The following is a 19,002-nucleotide window of genomic DNA, read 5'->3' on the forward strand; positions in this document are numbered from 1 at the left end:
CATCTGAGGTAACAGCAGCTTCCTCATTCCCACCAGGCTGCATCACCAGCAGGGCTTTTTGCTTCTGTATGGTAGTGCTGGGGTTGGGGGCGGGGGTGGGGGCGGCGTGGGAAGGCATGTGGAAAGTTAGGTGTCTTCTCCTAAGTGTCTTCTCCGCTCTGAATTTTAGACACTAAATTTGGGTGGGGTTCCCCAGTTTGGTTAGACCCATCTGTCCCCAACTTCCAAGTCCTCAGTATTTCAGTGTCCTAGGAAGCTCAAATAACCAGGAACAACCAATACCCTCACAAAGTGTTCCTGTTACTGGATAGAGCAGCACCAGGACAAGGACATCTTTTATTGAGTATGATGCCTCTCATTTCACCCTCATAGCTATCATTATGGAAATGGGATGCTCAGCTTCCATGTAAAAGGAGTTAAACTTGTGTGTGATGTCCAATAAGTGGCAAATGAGATGCTGAACTGAACTGGAGATCTTTCTGGCTCAGGCTCCAAGTGGCCAGGACCCTAGGGCTGTGCCACACACCCAACCTTTGGGCTTTCTTAGCCTTTTTTTTGTTTTTGTTTTTGTTTTTTTGTTTGTTTGTTTGTTTGTTTGTTTGAGACAGGCCTTCTCTGTATAGCTCTGGCTGCCCTGGACCTCACTCTGTAAGGCCAGGCTGGCCTCAAATGTTTTAACTGTCCTGCTAAGTCACTGACTTTGTTATCTAACGAAGACGCGTTATCTAAGTTAAACCAAACTTACCACTGTAGTTTCAGTTTTTTAAAGCATTGAATGGCAGTACTTAAGTTTCTTGATTCTCGGGCACTGCTGATGTGAAAGCTAAAAGGAAGCTGAAGTGTGGGTAGTGGGAATAGTGCATGGTGGAGACATCATTTCCCACAAGTGCCAGATTCTGAAACCAGATTCACCAGTGTTGGAGATCTCAATTCACAAAGAAGACAGGATTTTGGTTTTTTGTTTGTTTGGTTTGGTTTGGTTTGTCTCTGTGTTTGGGTCTGGAGCAGAGGTCACCACCACATGTCTTCCTCAGTAGCTCTCTACCTTATTTTTTGAGACAGGGTCTCAACCTGGAGTTCATGGACTCATCAAACTGGCTGGCCAGCAAGCCCCAGGATCCTTCTGTCTACCTTCTCTGTATGTGCTGGGGATGGAGACTGGGTCTTCATGCTTCTACAACAGGCACTTTACCATCCAAGCCGTTCTTTTAAATATTTATGATTAGGATTGGATGCAAGGCCATGTGCATGCTAGGAGAGGGCTCTACTTGAGCCCAAAGCTCTTGTTTTATTTGTCAATTTTTCTCCTGATTAATGGGGTAAGTGTTAACCTTAGAATGGAAATATTTGGAACACTAATAAACAGGAAAAGAAATCACTCATAATCCTGATACTCTGACATAATCAGAAAAAAAAAGTTTAGTGAGTATTCCTTTGACATTTTCATTTGAAAGAGATGGGGAAAATGAAAACACACATGCATACATGTTGGTGGGTTTTGTTTTGTTTTTAAGATTTACTTCATGTGTATTAGTATTTGCCCTACATATATGTAAGTATGCAATGTACCCGTGGTGGTTAGAGGGCTTCTGATTTCCTAGGGCTGGAGTTACAGATGGCTGAGGGCCACCGTTTGGATGCTAGGAACTAGCCCTGCGTGTATGCCGTTCGAATGTACTCATTTCTTTTATTCAATCCTCATGGAAAGTGAGTAATATTTCATTGCTTTATTACAGCATTCCCTCAATTGTTGGGCATTTGAATTGTTTCAAGATTGCCCTCTCATTGATTTTTAAAAAGTAAGGGTTTAAAGTTTTATAGTAAATACTGATAAATCCCAAATGTTGGTTTACATATGAATTACTTACATGGTTTGCATAGAACAACACCTGGGTTTCACCTATTACTAGGATTTTGCATTCTTATCAGGTAGTACTTATCAGGTAGGACTTTGGGAACACTAGTGGATATAAATGCTGTCAACCTTGATTGTAGTACAAAGAAATCTGATTTTTCAGACCAACATGTGTTGATTCTAAAATTCCTCAAGTGATCTGAAGTATTGAAAGTCACTGTGTATTTTACTATCCAATTTATAAAAGATTGCAAAATTTGTAATATTTTTAAATATAACAAATTACAAATATTAATTTGTAATCTTAATGTATAATTACAAATATACTAATTAAAAATTTTAAATATTTTAAAAATTATATTTATTTTATCTTATGTATGTGAGTATTTTGTATGTATATCATGTATGGGCCTATCAGAAGAGGGTGTTGAAGCCCCTGGATTTGGAGTTACAAATAGTTATGAGCCATCACATGGGTGCTGGGAATTGAACCTGGGTCTTCTGCAAGAACAACAAGTGCTCCTAATTCCAGACCCATCTCTACAGCTCCAAGATTTTTGTTCCTGAACCTAGATCTGGGACAAGTTTCTACTTTCTGGTCTATCTATCCCTGTCTATAAATAATAATTTAAACCTGTGCTATCCCTGTGGAAAGCAAGTCCAGTAAGACAAACAAGAACATGACAAGATGGCTGCTCCATGAAAAGCATTTTACAGCATGCCTCTCAACAAGTGGCATGTAGTCGGAGGTGATGTAATATAACATTAATTAGTATACCAGTACACAAGACAGACACATTTCATAACTTGTTAAAACATTTTTTACATCAAAGCACCCAAACTCACTGTCCAGCAGGTGGCGCCAACAGCCTTTCCTATCGCTTTTAATCCTGTGCAGACCAGGTTAGAGAAAATGGTTGGTTTCATTGTATTTGGGCCATGTTAGAGGTTTCTTTGGATGTCTAGTGGATATTGAGAAGTTTTTGTTGATGTGTATATTTGTGTGTCTGGACATTTATGTTATGCATGTGCAGGTACACTGCATGTACAGGGACCCAGGAGCTAGAAGATGACATCAGATCCTTTGTACAGTTACAGGTGGTTGTGAGCTGTCCATCATAGGTGCTTGGATCTGAACTTGGGTTCTCTGGAAGAGCAAGAAAGCTCTCTTAGCCACAGAGCTGTCTGTCTGTCCAGCCTCTATTTTGAAGTTTAAGGGTTTGTTACTATAGACAATTTTAAGCATGGAGAAAGTAAAGTAAGAAAACGATGAATATGCATGGGCACACCAGCCAGATTTAGCAGCTCAACATTCTATGGGCGTCTATCCTCTCTGCCTTCTCCCTACTCACCTCTCATAACAACCCCATTTATCATACCATTTGTCATACAACTTAAGAAGTTGAAAAGGTAGCCAGAGTATAATTACAGCAAAGTTTAAGGCTTATTTTTCAGAATCCATTATATTTATGCTCTAATTTTACCATTGAGAGTCCTTAGTATTTCTTTAGTAATTATAGTTTTTTTCCATGTAATAATGGACAGAATAGACTGTACTTGGAGAACGTTGGTTATAGAAACATAATTGACCACAAAAAGAAATGTGTAAGTATTCATGCTTAAATAAGAAATTGGTATTTCCACTTAGTTTTTCTTAGATTTAAAGTTGAAATTTATTCTCATAAGGAATAGAAAATATGTTTGAATATCTTTATCTAAACATATGCAAAGGAAGAGAAAATAATTCTTCGGGGGTTAGCAGGATGCTCTATCAGTGGATAGAGGCGCATGCTGCACATGCCTGGAACCATTGCTCCATCTTCAGACCCCACATAAAGATGGAAGGAGAGAATCATCTCCACTGAGTTGTCCTCTTAATGGGGCAGACAGTAGTAGCACATGCACACACACAAAGGTTGACAAATGAAAAATATATTTTAACAAATAGAAGCACTTCAGATTACACCAAATCGATAAAGGGACGTAGGAAATGTTCAAAGAAAGATTTTAGTGTCCTTTGATAAATCCGAAGGCAATTTAATTGGTTATACTTTCTTTTTTCCTTCTCCCTTGTTGTGTACATGACGGTCCTTATATCCACAGATCACTGGGAAACCAGGAATGTTAATCACGCAAGGTGTCTCCTCAGAGGATGAAGTATCTGTGTTCTGCCCAGAGGCCAGAATGGATAATGTTATCACTGGTGAGCTTTTGCTATCTGTGGAGGCAGGCCTCACCCAAATTCCCCAGAACATTTCTCCCAGACTCTCTCTTCCTAGCCCATTGTCTTTAGCTCCCAGTTAATAGAATCCATCTTTAGGGGAGATGTCATGTGTATTTTATACCCTGCTGACCTCTATGCTGTCTTGGTCAGAGATCACACCAGATCCTAGGCCCTTTCAATATAGAACCCATCCTCGTGATTACAAATAGTTAGAAAGGAGTTTCTATGTAGTCACACCTTAAGCTTAATTTGTACCTGGAATTGCAATGATTGTTGCCTGGGTGGTGGTGCATGCCTTTAATCCCAGCACTTGGGAGGCAGAGGCAGGCGGATTACTGAGTTTGAGGCCAGCCTGGTCTACAGAGTGAATTCCAGGATAGCCAGGGCTATACAGAGAAACCCTGTCTCGAAAACAAACAAACAAACAAAAAAAACAACAACCCCCCCCCCACAAACAAACACAAAAAGAAATCTTTTTCCAAATTCTAGTGTGGTTAAATAAACCACCTGGCATGAGACTAGTGATCCAGGGTGGCGAGGTCATCTGAAGTGAGATTTTGTCATTCCCCTGCCTGCTGTGACACCTGTAGGGAAACTCCCCTCACTCCCTGTGTGGACATCTGATTACACACACACAATTTATAACACTGGTTACAGTACTATATACAATCATGTCGGGTATAGACAGTAGGAAAGGAGACACCTTGGCTCTGAAGGTTCATATCCAATGCTTCAATCACTTTAAACTGATAAACAAGAAGAGCTTTGTGTGTTAAATCAAAAGTCTAATGATTGTGCCAAGTTGCCAAAGAGTAGTCTTTGGTGGTATAAAAAATGATAAATGATTCATATTTTATGTAAGTAAGGGGCCAGGAAAATAACACAATGGTGGAGCACTTGCCTAGCATGGTTGAGGTTCTGCTTCCATCTCTGCCACAACAAAAGAAAGAGAGAAATAGGTGCATCTGTAATAACCTGCAGGAAGATATGACTAGAACATCAAGACACGTTACTTCACGGAGAAACTTTTCAATGTGTATCAGTCGGAGAAGAGAGAGAATTCTACTGTGAAGCTTTGGAAGCAGAGCTTAGCCAACCTAATTTGGAGTCTAGGGAAGCAGAGTTCGGCAAACAGAGCTGTATCATAGCTGCTCTTTGGCTACAGTCGACAGAAACTAGGGGACTTCACCAGAGAAAAGGTGTGTCATGAGGATGGAGTTCTTTAAGTCACAGCCAGAAAAGAAACAGACTGCTACTAGGAATGTCCAAAAAGCAGAACATCCCCCAAAAGATCTAAGTTGCAGAAATGAGTGGAGTGTCACTTCAGACCACAGCTGGCAAGGTAAGTCCTCTCACTCCATCAGAATCTGAGGAGAGCGTTGACTCGGTCCACTTTACTTTACATGCCAACTTACTGGCTAGAAGAGGACAGAATTGATATTCTCACCGAAACGCACATTGTGCAGAAAAAGAAATTCCTCAAAAGGAATATTACAGTGGCTCCAACAGAAGATCAGCAAAAGAGAGCAAAACTCAGACCCACCTATTCTCCAAATTAAATGTCTCCTGTAAGTAAATGAAATTAATACCTATATTCAACTCAGATACTATCTCTGTTCTCTCATATGTGTGTTACTAGTCCTTTGAGAAACATTTATGGTTTTCCAATACATCATTTTACTGAATGCAATTGTTATACATTCTTAATGTTACCCCAGAATGAACTGTCTTATTGATGTATGTTATAAATTTGTAAGTATGATCAAATAATCAGTGGATAGCTTGATGAATTCCCCAAAATGAAACATGCCTACCATACAGATCCCAAAAGAGGATCATGTCAGCGCTGAAAAGTCCCCTTGTTGAGCCTGTAGAATCTATTCCCCAATTACTACCATTGTGATTTCTATTTTCCTAGTTTCTGAACCTCACTAATAATATCATTGGAGATTGACTGGATTCACTCATTGAATATTTATGTTTATGGAATCCGTCCATGCTTGTAGTTGCAGTTTGTGCTTGTAGAGAGTCTCATATGAATGTGTCACAAATATCCATACTATTGCTACATAACCTAGCCATTACACTCCTTAACATTCTTCTCCAGCCCTTTTGGTGACTATCTATGCATTACTGTTCGATATACACCAAAGAAGACCTGTTGAGCCAGTTACCCACTGCCTCATGTTCTCACCACACCTACAGCTGCTCCACTACCATGCCTTCTCTGCTCTCATGGATTGTACCTGTGATGCAAAATAAACGCTTCCTTTAGCTGCTCGCTACCAGGTATTCCATCATCCCAAAGCACACTAACACACCTTCCCAGTGATTTCTATGAGGTCATGGCTCTTTTAATGCTATTTTTTAAGTGACTCATTCTCATAAATTCATAGAGCACAGCATGACAATTTATCATGTGATAGTTAATATGCAGGGCCATTTTTCTGCCTGCTCCTTGCAGTCACACTGTTGATTAGAAGCAGGATGGAAGATTAAAACAGTTCTTCACCCTGTACATTAAAGTACAGGCTAATCTGCCGAGTCTTAGGCTATTCTCAAGAATTGTTATTGTTGGTTGTCTCCAAATTAGTCTGACCAGAAGATGCCTCATTCCCAGGATGCTGTAATTTCAATCTATTGCTTAGTCACATGGAGGATCTGGCTGACTTTCAGTTCTGTTTTAATTTGTTTTAAACTTTTCTGTGTTTTTCATTTACAATCACTTCTTAACTTTTAGATTCAGCAGAATGCTCAGAACTTTGCTTAAGTTTCACCAGTCAAAATAATTCAGAGGACGTGACTTGATAGAGGAGGAGAGATGATACAGGTTCTGTGTGAAGCCTGCTGCTGGTGGTTTCAGGGCTAGACAGGGTGGAGCTTTAAGAGAACTCTGATGCGCTGAAGTGTATTGCTATGACATGCTTCAGATCATAATAGCTTGTCAGTTGAAATTCAAACTGACAAAATTAATGGGTAATTAAGAATGGTGTTTGTCAAAGTGAAAACAAGAATAAGTTTTATTTAAAATAAGCTAATGATTAGTTCCTTAAAGGTAGTAAAAACCTGAGAGGGATAAAGTGAGGAAGGGAATGAGAGAGGGCTTGAGTCCTAGCTCCATCCTCCCCTAGATATGTACCTTGAATCTACCTGCCGCTGTAGACCTTAGTTCTTACAGGTGAAGGTCATATGAAATCCCTCTTTTATTGGTGTGTAGTGCTTATTTGGTCATTTATTGTATGTTATCCTGATTTCACTTTTGAGACAAGGTCTCAACATAAAGCCTAGGCTGACTTTAAACTCCTGATTCTTGTGAACCCGGCTAGTCGAGCAGTGGCATGACAATCATGTGCTATCACAACAGCTAGGGTCACCTGTCTAAACTTGCAATATTGTGAAGATATAGGGTAATGTAATATGAAAGAATTTTATAAATTTCATAAATACTAGATAATTGTGAACCTTAGTGTGTAAAAACTCAAACTGGAGTAAAAGCAAAATTATAATGACTATTTCTGCCCATAATACAGTAACTTACATAGGACTTGGCCTCTACTTGTTGAGTGATTAGGGCTGACAAAATATATCTTGCAACTCTTTTCCAATTTTGAAAAACATGAATTGTGCTGTCTTTATGAATGGAAACCAGCAAAGCAAGTCATGAAAAGCCCAGGATTCTCTCCATGGTCTCCTTGATTTTGATCTTCTCCAGCTACCTTTTCGTTTAATTTAAGGGTTTATCAATCTTATTGATTTACTCAAAGAACTAACTCTTTGTTTCATTGATTTTTTTTTTAAATTGTTTTGTTGCTGTTGTTTGCTTGTCTCTATTTTATTGATTCCAGCCCTGGATTGGTATTGTTTGGTTGGTTTAGTTTTTTTTGTTTTTTGTTTTGTTTGTTTCTTTCTAGCTATCTACTCTTTGGAGTATTGTTTCTTCTTTTTGTTCTGTTGTTTTCAATTGTGCTGTTAAATTATGTCCTCTCTTTGGTCTTTTTGTTTGTTTTTTATGTAGACACTTGCCTCTTAAAACCACTTTCATTTTATCTCGTAAATTTGGTGTTTTCATTTTCATTCAGTTCTAGAAAGCTTTTCATTTCTTTCCTCACTCATTTTTCATTTAATTGTCCTGTTTCCATTAGTTTGTAAGCTTTCTGGGTTTTGTCGTTGACGATATTCAGCTTAAATTCCTGGTGGTCAAATAGGACACAAGGTATTATTTCAATTTTCTTGTGCCTGTTGAAACTTTCTTTGTGCACAAGTATGTTACCAATATTGGAGAAAGTTCCGCAAGCTGCTGAGAAGAATGTGTATTCTTTTATATTTGGGTAGAATGTTCTGTAAATATCAATTAGGCACATTTGGTTTACGACATCAGTTAGCTCCAGCATTGCTCTGTTTAGTTTTTGTATGGATGACCTGTCTATTGGTGAGAGTAGTGCTGAAGTCACCCACTATCACAGTATCACAGTATCCTAGTAGCTCTAGGAGTGGTGGGTTTTTTAATCTTGAGTGTTCTTTGTTTGGTACATGGATGTTTAGAATTGCAATGTCCTCTTAGTGGTTTTTTGATGGATATATAGTATCCTTCTCTATCTATTTAGCTAGTTTTGGTTTGAAGTCTATATTGTCAGATACTAACATGTCTACACTGGCTTCTTTCTGGGTTTATTGGCTTGGAATATCTTTTTCCATTCTTTTACCCTAAGATGATTTCTATCCTTGATATTAAGGTGTGTTTATTGGATACAGCAAAAGGATGGATTCTGTTTTCGTATATAATCTGTTAGTCTGTGTCTTATTTAGGAATTTAGACCATTGATGTTGAGAGCTATAAACAAACAGTGTTTGCGGTGTCTCGTCATCGTTGTCCTTGTCGTAGTCGTCGTCTTCGTCTTCGTCGTGTAGTTGTAGTGCATTTTCCCGGTCCTTTGGATTTTCTGATCTTATATTCTTAATTCTTTGTATTTTCTTGGGTATAGTTAACCTCTTAAGTTGAAGTTTTCCTCCAGGCATCCTCTGTAGAGCTGGATTTGTAGAAAGGTACGGCTTAAACTGCTCTGTTATGGAGTGGTTTTCTTTCTCCATATATTATGATGGAAAATTTTGCTAGGTATAGTCTAGGCTGGCTGCTATTCATGCTCTGTGCTCTCTTGGAGTTTGTAGAACATCTATCCAGGCCCTTGGGCTTTTAGAGTCTCTATTGGGAGTCAGATGTTATTTTAGTAGGTCTGTTTTTATATTGGGAGTCAGATGTTATTTTAGTAGGTCTGTTTTTATATTGGGAGTCAGATGTTATTTTAGTAGGTCTGTTTTTATATATTAGTTGGTCTTTTCCCCTTGCAGCTTTTAATAGTCTTTCTTTGTCCTGTACATTTTGTGCTTTTATTAGCATGTTGTAAGGAATTTCTTTTCTGGTACAGTATATTTGGTGTTCTGTATTCTTCTTGTACCTTGATAAATACACTCTTCTTTGGGTTAGGGAAATTTTCTTCCATGATTTGGTAAAAAATATTTTCTGTGCCTTTGATCTGGGTTTCTTCTCCTTCCTCTATTCCTACCATTTGCAGATTTGGCCTTTTCAGAGTTCCAGATTTCCTGGAGGATTTTTTTTCTTTTTTTTACATTTAACATCCTTGACCAGTGTATGATCATTTCTTCTGTCTTGACTTCAATGCCTTTCTTCCATCTCTTGTATTCCATTGGTGAAGCTTCCTTCTGAGCTTCCTGCTCAACTTCCTAAGTTTTTCATTCCCAGCTTTCCCTCAGTTTGGGTTTTCTTTTCTATTTCTATTTCATGTCCTGAGCAGTTTTCTTCATCCTACTGTTTATGTTTTTGTGGATTTTATGAATGGATTTATATATATATATATATATCTTTTATAAGATTCTTGATCATATCCATAATAGCTCTTTTGAAGTCCTTGTCTTGTGTTTAAGTTACAATGCATTTCTCAGTGCCTCTAGTGGTAGGGTTGCTTGACTCTAGTGGAGACATATGTCCTGGCTGTTATTGATTTGTGTTTTTATGCTTATGTCTAGGCATCTATGTTTTTGATGATTGTCATTCTTGGTATTAAAGTCTGGTCTAGTCTTGCGATATTTTTTTCTGCAGTTTTGGTATTTGGGCAACACTGACCATATAGACTGGGTTAGGGAACTCCTTCCTATTTTAGAAGAGCTAACAAAGAATGACTATTAATTCTTTCTAACATTTTTGGTAAAATTTGGTAGAAAAATCATTGTAGCCTAGGCTCTTTTTTTCTGGCTATTTTAAAATTCTTCATTGAACTTTAGTAGTCTGTGCCTTAGGGAAGAGCTTATTAATTTCCTATTTTCTTTTTAATGTAGGCACTTAGGACTAAAAATTCTCCCTTAAACACTACTTGATGGAATTGCATGTGTTTTGCTATAGAAAAAATCTTTATCTTCATCCATCTTAAAATGTTTCCCAATTTCTCTTTTGATTTCTTTGGTCCATTATTTATTTAATAGCCCATCATTTCATTTGTGTTAAAATTCAAAATGTTAGCTAATGGTTTATAATTCATTTAACTGTGACTGCTGGAGAACATACCTTGTATGAATTTAGTCCTTTCCAATTTTTTGCTTGAGGTTTGTTACCACGGACTGGGATTTCTTATGGGATCCATTGTTCCGTGGGATGATGGGTTCTGGCCAGGTGTGCATGGGATTTGGCTTTTACAAACAGACTACACATGAGTGGTGTAAGGTCTGAGTGTATTTCTTTAAAAATGACATGAGGCTTTTACAATCATTGCAAAAGAGAAATGAAAAATCTGGCAGCTCAGTAGTCGAGGTACATCTGAGGCCATCTAAAACACACTAGGTCTAAAACAGCAGCCATCTCCTCTGGACTGGTGCAGCACCCCTGGGCTCTGAGTATGCTCGGGCCACATGGGCCCCTAGGGGGCTGCGGGTGCGCGAGCCAGGAGGATAGAGGCTCAAATCTCGAATCTTCAATGCTGAATGCTTGAATCTCGAAGGCTCACTCTCTTGAATCTCAACTGGTGCTGCACCCCCCGCCCCCGGGCCCAAGCACTCTGGGCCTGGGGGGCTATGGACTTCTACCTACGCTCTGGTTCTAGTCCGAGTGTGAGTGAGTCCAAATGCTGAATGTAGACTCTAGAATGCTGAATGCAGACTGCCTGTTGCTGAATGCTCAATCTAGAATGCTCAATCTCTTGAATCTCGATTGGTGCTGCACCCCCCCCCCCGGGCCCAAGCACTCTGGGCCCGGGGGGGCGGGGGGCTACGGACTGCATGAATCCTAGTCCACCAAAGTTGGTTCTAATCTGAGTGCGAGCCAGTCCAAATGCTGAATGCAGACTGCTGAATCTAGAATGCTAAATGCTCTATGCTGTCTCTCTTTCTGTAAGCTTTAATGCCCTACCCACAATGCTGGAGGCAATTAGTTAGAAAGGCTTAACATTCCAAGCCAGGGTTTAACTAGGACATTGGAACATTGGTGAAGGTCAGAGAGCAATGTCCGAATTTTCTTTTTCTAGCTGTTAAGAAATGATATCTTGGTAGGGCCCTAGCATACAAGTATGAGTACATATCTGGGCTACCTCTGAGTTTGGGGTATCAGGCGACAATGCGGAGGCAGGAGACTGACTTTCCTTGAAGTTTACGCCTCAAATACCGTCACGCAAAGTTTGTCAACCATGTGGCCTATCCTAAAGAATGCCCCATGTACACTTGAGAGGAATGTGTGTGCTGCTATTGGTAGCCAGAGTATTAGAAGCCTATTCTAGCTGTCCAAGCATGCCACCCTTTCAGCAGATAATATAAGGAAATGGTTTTGCTTGAATGTATCAATGAAATAAATATTACTCCTCTTATTCCATATTTCACTTACTTTTTTTATTAAGAAGATTTACATAGTACTGTGGATTTTAGGAATACATATACAAATAATAGAAATCCTTGTATTCTTCAGATTTCTTTGAGTGGACACTTTTCTCATTCTCTCTCTCGTTCTCTCTCTCTCTCTCTCTCTGTGGCTCCTACAGGTTGCCCTCTGATTTGCACACACACGCACATACATATGTAGACAGACAGACACACACTCACATGCACACTATAAAAAATTTAAAAACATAACAAAAAGACTCAGGGGGAAGTTAAGAAGTAAATTAGAAAATGAATACACATGTCTAAAGCCTCACATCACGTTTTTCTAACATGTTTAAGTTCATGTTTCTACTTCAGTTCTGCTTCTCATGTGAGTATGGTTTTCTCCTCCTTAATTCTTTGTTTGTGTATGCATGCATGTGTGTTTGCATGTATGAGGATGTTCATATGTGTGTGGTTGTATGTGCATGCATGTGTGTTTGCATGTAAGTGGATGTTCACATTGTGTGGTTGTGTGTGCACATGTTCACAACTGTATGTAGAGGCCAGAGGTTGATGGCAAGTATCTTCCTCTGCCATTCTTCTCTTTATTCATAGAGGCAGGGTCTCTGGCTGAGCCTGGAGCTTGCTCGTGCCACTAGTCCAGCTAGTCAGCTTGCCCAGGGATCTCAGCTCCACATGAGGTTTGGAATTATGGATGGGCCATCTTCCTGGCTTCTTGTGAGAGTACTGGAAATCTGATCTCTGGTCTTCAGGATAGCATAGCAAGTGATTTATCCACTGAGCCTTCTTCCTAATCCTAATAGGACTAGGGCGCCTTAGTAGGACTCTTCTACTGTTGGCTTTTTAAGTTTTAAAGAGCCATTGATTAAAGATACCTGACCTTAAACGTTCTAGCTGTCAGCTACATCAGACTAAGAGGCCATATTTACCAGCACTGTTTCAAAATCTAAGACAGCGTTCTCTTATTTTATGCTGATTTGAAAAGAGGGGAGTTGGTTTTAACTCCTGTTTTGTTTTATTTTGTTTTGTTTTTAATGTTGCCTGCAAGGTAGAAAGTAATTGTGCATTGACTTGATGCTTTACATAACCATTAAAAGTAGATGGACTTGTTGTCATGTGACTTCATTCAGAACTGAAAAAAATAATAAATCATAGCTTTTACTATGTTTTTGTAGCTTCAAAAAGGAATTTATTTTCAATGAGAAAGCTAATCATTTAACAAATGTGTGCTGCTTTGGGGAAGCAATGTTTATATGTATCATACTAATAACCTTCAAATTCTAAAAAAAAAAAAAATGAAATTCACTAAAGTCCACTGAGTACACTATAAAAGTTAAGTAGTGAATAAAGCCAATTGCATATATATGTCACACACGAGCACACACATGCACACACACACACACCATGTAACTTTTTAGACAGGTTCTCTTTACTTAGTTCAGGCTGACCTTGAACTTATGATGTAAGCTTCAACCTCCTGGGGCTGGGGTTATAGTTGTGCGTCAGCGTACATTATTTTGAATGCATGTTCTGAGACTCCCATCTCAGTTTTAGTTCTGGGGTTACAGATATTGAGTTCCTGGTTGTGAGAACTGAAACCTTAAAGAGAGTCCTCAGTGCTGCTCATTGTTTTCTCTAATTCCACTTAGAGTAGATGAGTTTTCAATGCTTAATTCAAGATGATTCTTATTGTTTCTCATAACTTGGTGACAGTTGGAAATAGTGATTTATAGCAACTGAACATTCTCTAAAAATATATGTCATGTGTCTTAGTTTGGGTTTTACTGCTGTGAAGAGACACCATGACCAAGGCAATTCTTATATAGGACAACATTTAATTGGGGCTAGCTTACAGCTTCAGAGGCTTAGCCCATTATCATCATGGTGGGAAGCATGGCAGCGTGAAGGCAGGCATGATGCTGGTAGAGCCAAGAGAGTTCTACATCTTGATCCGAAGGCAGCAGAAGGAGACTGGAGTCAACACTGGATGGACCTAGAGCATAGGAGACCTCAAAGCCCACTGCCACAGTGACACACTTCTTCCAACAAGGCCACACCTAATAGCTTGACCCTATGGGCCAAGCAGACACGTGGGTCTATGAGAGGGGGCAAACCTATTCAACCCACCTCATCATGTGAGTGGCTATTTTAAAAATAAAAGTTAGTTCAAACATTAGATGTAAGGTAGGGGACTATCAGCTCTTGCTATGCATGTATGTATGTGTTACTTTTTCTCTATTTTTAATAGTACTTTGAGAATTTCATACAATTTATTTTTATCATAGTAACCCCTGTCCCACTTCTCCCAGATCCATCTTCCATTCCTCTCAACTTTGTGTTCTGCCCCCTTTTAAAAACCCAGTACAGTTGTGCTGTCCATGTACTCTTGTGTATATGGTCCTCCCTGGAGGTGTGGTCAATTGATTCTCTCTCTCCTAGAAGCCATCAACTACCAGGAGCTCTTGTAAGGAGTAGGACTCCAAGCCTGCCTTTGGCCTTGGTCTGTGTAGGTCTCATGTACACTGTCAGCACTGCTGTGAGTTCATATGTACAGCTCCCCTGATGGGTCCAGAAAACAGTTTCCTTGTGCTTGTCCACCACTCTGGTCTTACTGTCTTTCTGACCTCTCTTCACTATGATCCCTGATCCCTGGGAGGAGAGAGTGTGGTATGGATGTCCCTATCTAGGGATGCCAGCTCCTGTTTTGTGTTTTGACTTCTTTTCTTATTTGATGCTCTTCTAATTTTATGAATTTTACTATTATTTGTATTTTTATGTGTTTGTTTAACATTATATGTATGTATATGTGTGAATATATAATATCAATGTATATACATTGATAGGTATACATATAGGTCATGTTCAGTTACCATGTGCTTATTGCTCTAGTTGATCAGAGAACCTGGAAGAGCGGGGCCTAAAAATGAGGTGAATTTCAGAGCATAAGCCAGTTTATACTCTGAGGGTTAAGCAGAGTCACCTGAGTAAAGTGTTCAATCTCAAGGATGAGCTGCACCTGGCAAAAACATGTTTTTCCATTGAGGCATATAAACAAATAACAATTGCCAGCTGTAATGAATAATCTGAAGCAAGCTCACACCTACCTGCTACACCTGGGAGGAGCATGAGCCCACAGTCCGAAAACAATCTGCGTTTTGAAGAAACTGAGGTCATCATAAGACTCTTGTCTTCTTGGAGTTTTCTCACAAGCACCCAGAATTCTCACAGGACTCCATTTGTGGACCGTGTTCTGACAACCATGTGTATTTTTAGCAATATATTATCTATTACCCAGTGACATCCCTGACATCCTGACATAGAGCATGTGCCATCAAATGGTCAAATAAATGTCAAGAGACGTGCCTCCAATCTGGTTTTAAAGCAAATCCCTTAGACTCTGTCTTGGTTGGCTTTCTTGGTTTAAGGAATAATGACATCTTGCTTATAATACATCACTTCTTTATGGTACTCAAAGCACTTTAAAGGACTCATTGAATGGTCCCCTAGTTATTAAAGATTTATTTGCGAACCCTAAGGATAAAAGTCACTACTTCCAGTCTTTCTCTGTGGCCACCAGAATATATGTCTCTCTTGTGGGGTAAGCTGGTTCCTAAGCTGCAATGGCCTAGCCTTGGCTTCTGCAAGCATCAGATTTAACAGCAGAAGCTCAAGACCAACACCTCCCTGGAAGCTCACGTGTGGGAACTCCACAGGGCGCTATGGAAATAGAAGCTGGTAATGCCGCCATAACTCTTGTTCTACAACTGAAATCTCTGGAATTCCAAGTCTTGCTTGTAACTAGAGAAACACTCCAGTAGGAAGCAGGTAATTCTGCTTAACCCAATTCTCAAAAGCCTCAGAAAGTTACCCATAAATTGCACCTTGGGGGCTCTGTCCTGAGAGACCTTGGACAGGAGCATCTCTGAGAGTGGCAGTAACAACTTTCCGAAGAGGTCTGGACAAAGCTAAGCAAGCATGGTGGAACACAAGACTGGAATTTCCCACAGTATCTCCAGGATGCTCATGTGCAAAGATGTTCATTTTCAATTTCCAGAATTTCAATTTAAATAAAAATGCCTAAGCTAGGCAGTGGTGGTCCATGCCTTTAATCCCAGCACTCAGGGCAGAGGCAGAGGCACGCAGCTCTGAGTTTGAGGCCCATCTGGTTTGGAGAGTGAGTTCCAGAACAGCCATGACTACACAGAGAAACACTATCTCAAAAAGAAGGAAGAGGAGGAGGAGGAGGAAGAGGAAGAAGAGGAGGAGAAGAAGGAGGAGGGGAAGGGGAAGAGGAAGGAGGAGGAGGAGAAGGAGAAGGAGGAGGAGGAGGAGGGGAAGAGGAGGAGGAGGGGAAGAAGAAGAAGAAGAAGAAGAAGAAGAAGAAGAATCAACTTTAAAAGAAAGTCTCTGCTTTCATGGAGATTATAGTCATGAATATTTTGTTTGTTTTGGTCTTCACAAAACATCTCTCTAGGTGGAGCTGAACAATAATTTATTTAATAATAGAGCCTGTGTGATGCTAAGCATTTCGGCAACTAGCTGGCAGGTGTCAGGAGCAGCTGTGTCATGTTTTCATCATATGATCCTGCTTCCACAAATTCCTCTCTGGTACGTCAGAAGTTTTCTAAGAAACGTAAGGTCTACTTTATTTAACAGTTATAAAGTAAATCACATAAAGACAAACTGATTTTAAAATCATGTCACTTTTGAGATACCTTTAAAAAAACAAACAAACCCGTGTAAGTCAGAATTGCTTTGTTTAGCTCAGGCTTGCCGTTTATTCAACACAAGCTGTACAGGCAAGCCTGTAGGAACTGGACGTTCAAATAGTGTACATAGTGCTCTAGGCATCACCTATTCCAGATAACATATGAGCTGTTGAGTAAGGGAAATTCTTATGCCGTTTGCTGCCTCTTGGGAGGTGTGTAATCACCCAGCTCCTTTCTAAGTCTACACACCAAGGGAGCATGGGTACATGATGGCACTTTGCACATCTTTCAGATGAATGAGCATCTTGCTAGGGAAAAACCTCCTTTGTCCTAGTTTTCAATGTTAATGGATGCCTTAGGAGCTGAGTGTTCCCTTTGAACCTTGTTTCCGTGAGATAATTTCTTATTATCTTGTTTCCTAACATTCAAATGTAGATGTTGTCACCTTATGAACTTAATAGCACTTTCCCATTGCTGATAGTAGGCCACTTACAAAATAAAATTAGGCCTTTATATTAGTCTAAGCATGCCAACTTCTGGAAAGAATGTAAATGACCTAGAATATGTTTAGGCTCACGTAAAATCAAACAGATATGGAAAATATATCTAGTTAACAGAAATGACAAAGCAATTTCCTTATAACTGTGCTGTACCAGCCAGACATTTGATAGAACTCTACTTGACTTCTTGTCCCACTACAGGATTGTTTTATAGTTTGCATGTGAATTGACTGCTCAGGGCCAGGCATTGAAGGTTTGTTTCCCAGCACAACAATGTTCAGAAGTGGGAGTTTGGAGAAGTGATTGGATCATGAGGGATGGGTGAAGTGGGAACTTACGGGTTCTTTGGAAAGTCAGTTGGATGGTGTTTTTCTGGGGCAAACATGTGAAGGAATGTTTCATTAAAGTGGACACAGGTGAGAAAGACTAAGGCAGACTAATGATGGAACATTTCACTGAAGCAGATACAGGTGAAAGGATGTTCTTCTAAAGCAAGCACATGAAAGGACATGTGATGAAAGATCCTTTGCTAAAAAAGGATGTAAGGTGGACATGTATTGGTCCACCTTACATTGTGTAGTTGAGCTGCATTTGTTGGGACTCTGTCTGTCTTAGTCAGGGTTTCTATTCCTGCACAAACATCGTGACCAAGAAGCAAACTGGGGAGGAAAGGGTTTATGCAGCTTACTTCCATCTTGCTGTTTAATCACAAAGGAAGTCAGGACTGGATCTCAAGCAGGTCAGGAAGCAGGAGCTGATGCAGAGGCCATGGAGAGATGTTCCTTACTGGCTTGCTTTCCTTGGCTTGCTCAGCCTGCTCTCTTATAGAACCCAAGACTTCCAGCCCAGGGATGGCACCACCCACAAGGGGCCCTACCCCCTTGATCACTAATTAAGAAAATGCCCTATAGCTGGATCTCATGAAGGCATTTCCTCAAGTAAGCTTCCTTCTCTGTGATAACTCCAGCCTGTGTCAAGTTGACACACAAAACCAGCCAGTACAGACTCCATAGAGAGAAACACACCAAAAAACTTCTGGTGGTGTGCTGCAGTTTCTTGCCACTTCCGAGGACTCAGGGTTGATTAGATGCATGTGCTGAGGCAAGACATGTAGAGATCACATGATGTTTGAGTATAAATAGGACTCCATGGAGTGATAGAGACAGAGCTTGGCTTGCTAGTACAGCTAGCTGTGCAACACTTGTGGGTCTCGAATCTTCGCTGATCTTCACTTCCCTGAGAGAGGCACAGCTGAGAACTTCTCCTGGTGTTCCTGCTGGTTCCTCCTGCTGACTCAAGCTGAGCCTGAGGCCTGGTTATCTCTGCTAGGTCATGCAACCACTGTTGCTGACCCGACTCTACTGAACTGGACTGCTGGTGTATCCATGAAGTCCATGAAGTGTTTGTGATGTATTGAGCTGCTGCTGCTGACCTGTGAACCGAACTGCCAATTTCCAGACAGCACAGATTGGAGTTGCTCCAAAGAACCCTTCTAAACAGGCCCCACTCCCCATATCCTTTCTGTTCCACTACCTCTGGTGGGTAGTAGGCTACAAGGGAAGTTAAAGTGTTTAAGAACCATCATTAAAAATAGGTTTTGAAAAAATTAAAGTTTCTGGTGGGACTTCATCAGGGGAAGAATCTACTCATGTTCCAAACTTGATGGCATGATTACGTGTGGTAGGGCTGGAGTCGGAATGTAGCTGGTGGAAGAATCTACTCATGTTCCAAACGTGATGGCATGATTACGAGTGGTAGGGCTGGCGTCGGAATGTAGCTGGTGGAAGAATCTACTCATGTTCCAAAGTTGATGGCGTGATTACGAGTGGTAGG

Source organism: Mastomys coucha, unplaced genomic scaffold (assembly GCF_008632895.1).
Source record: "Mastomys coucha isolate ucsf_1 unplaced genomic scaffold, UCSF_Mcou_1 pScaffold22, whole genome shotgun sequence".
Taxonomy (NCBI): Eukaryota; Metazoa; Chordata; class Mammalia; order Rodentia; family Muridae; genus Mastomys; species Mastomys coucha.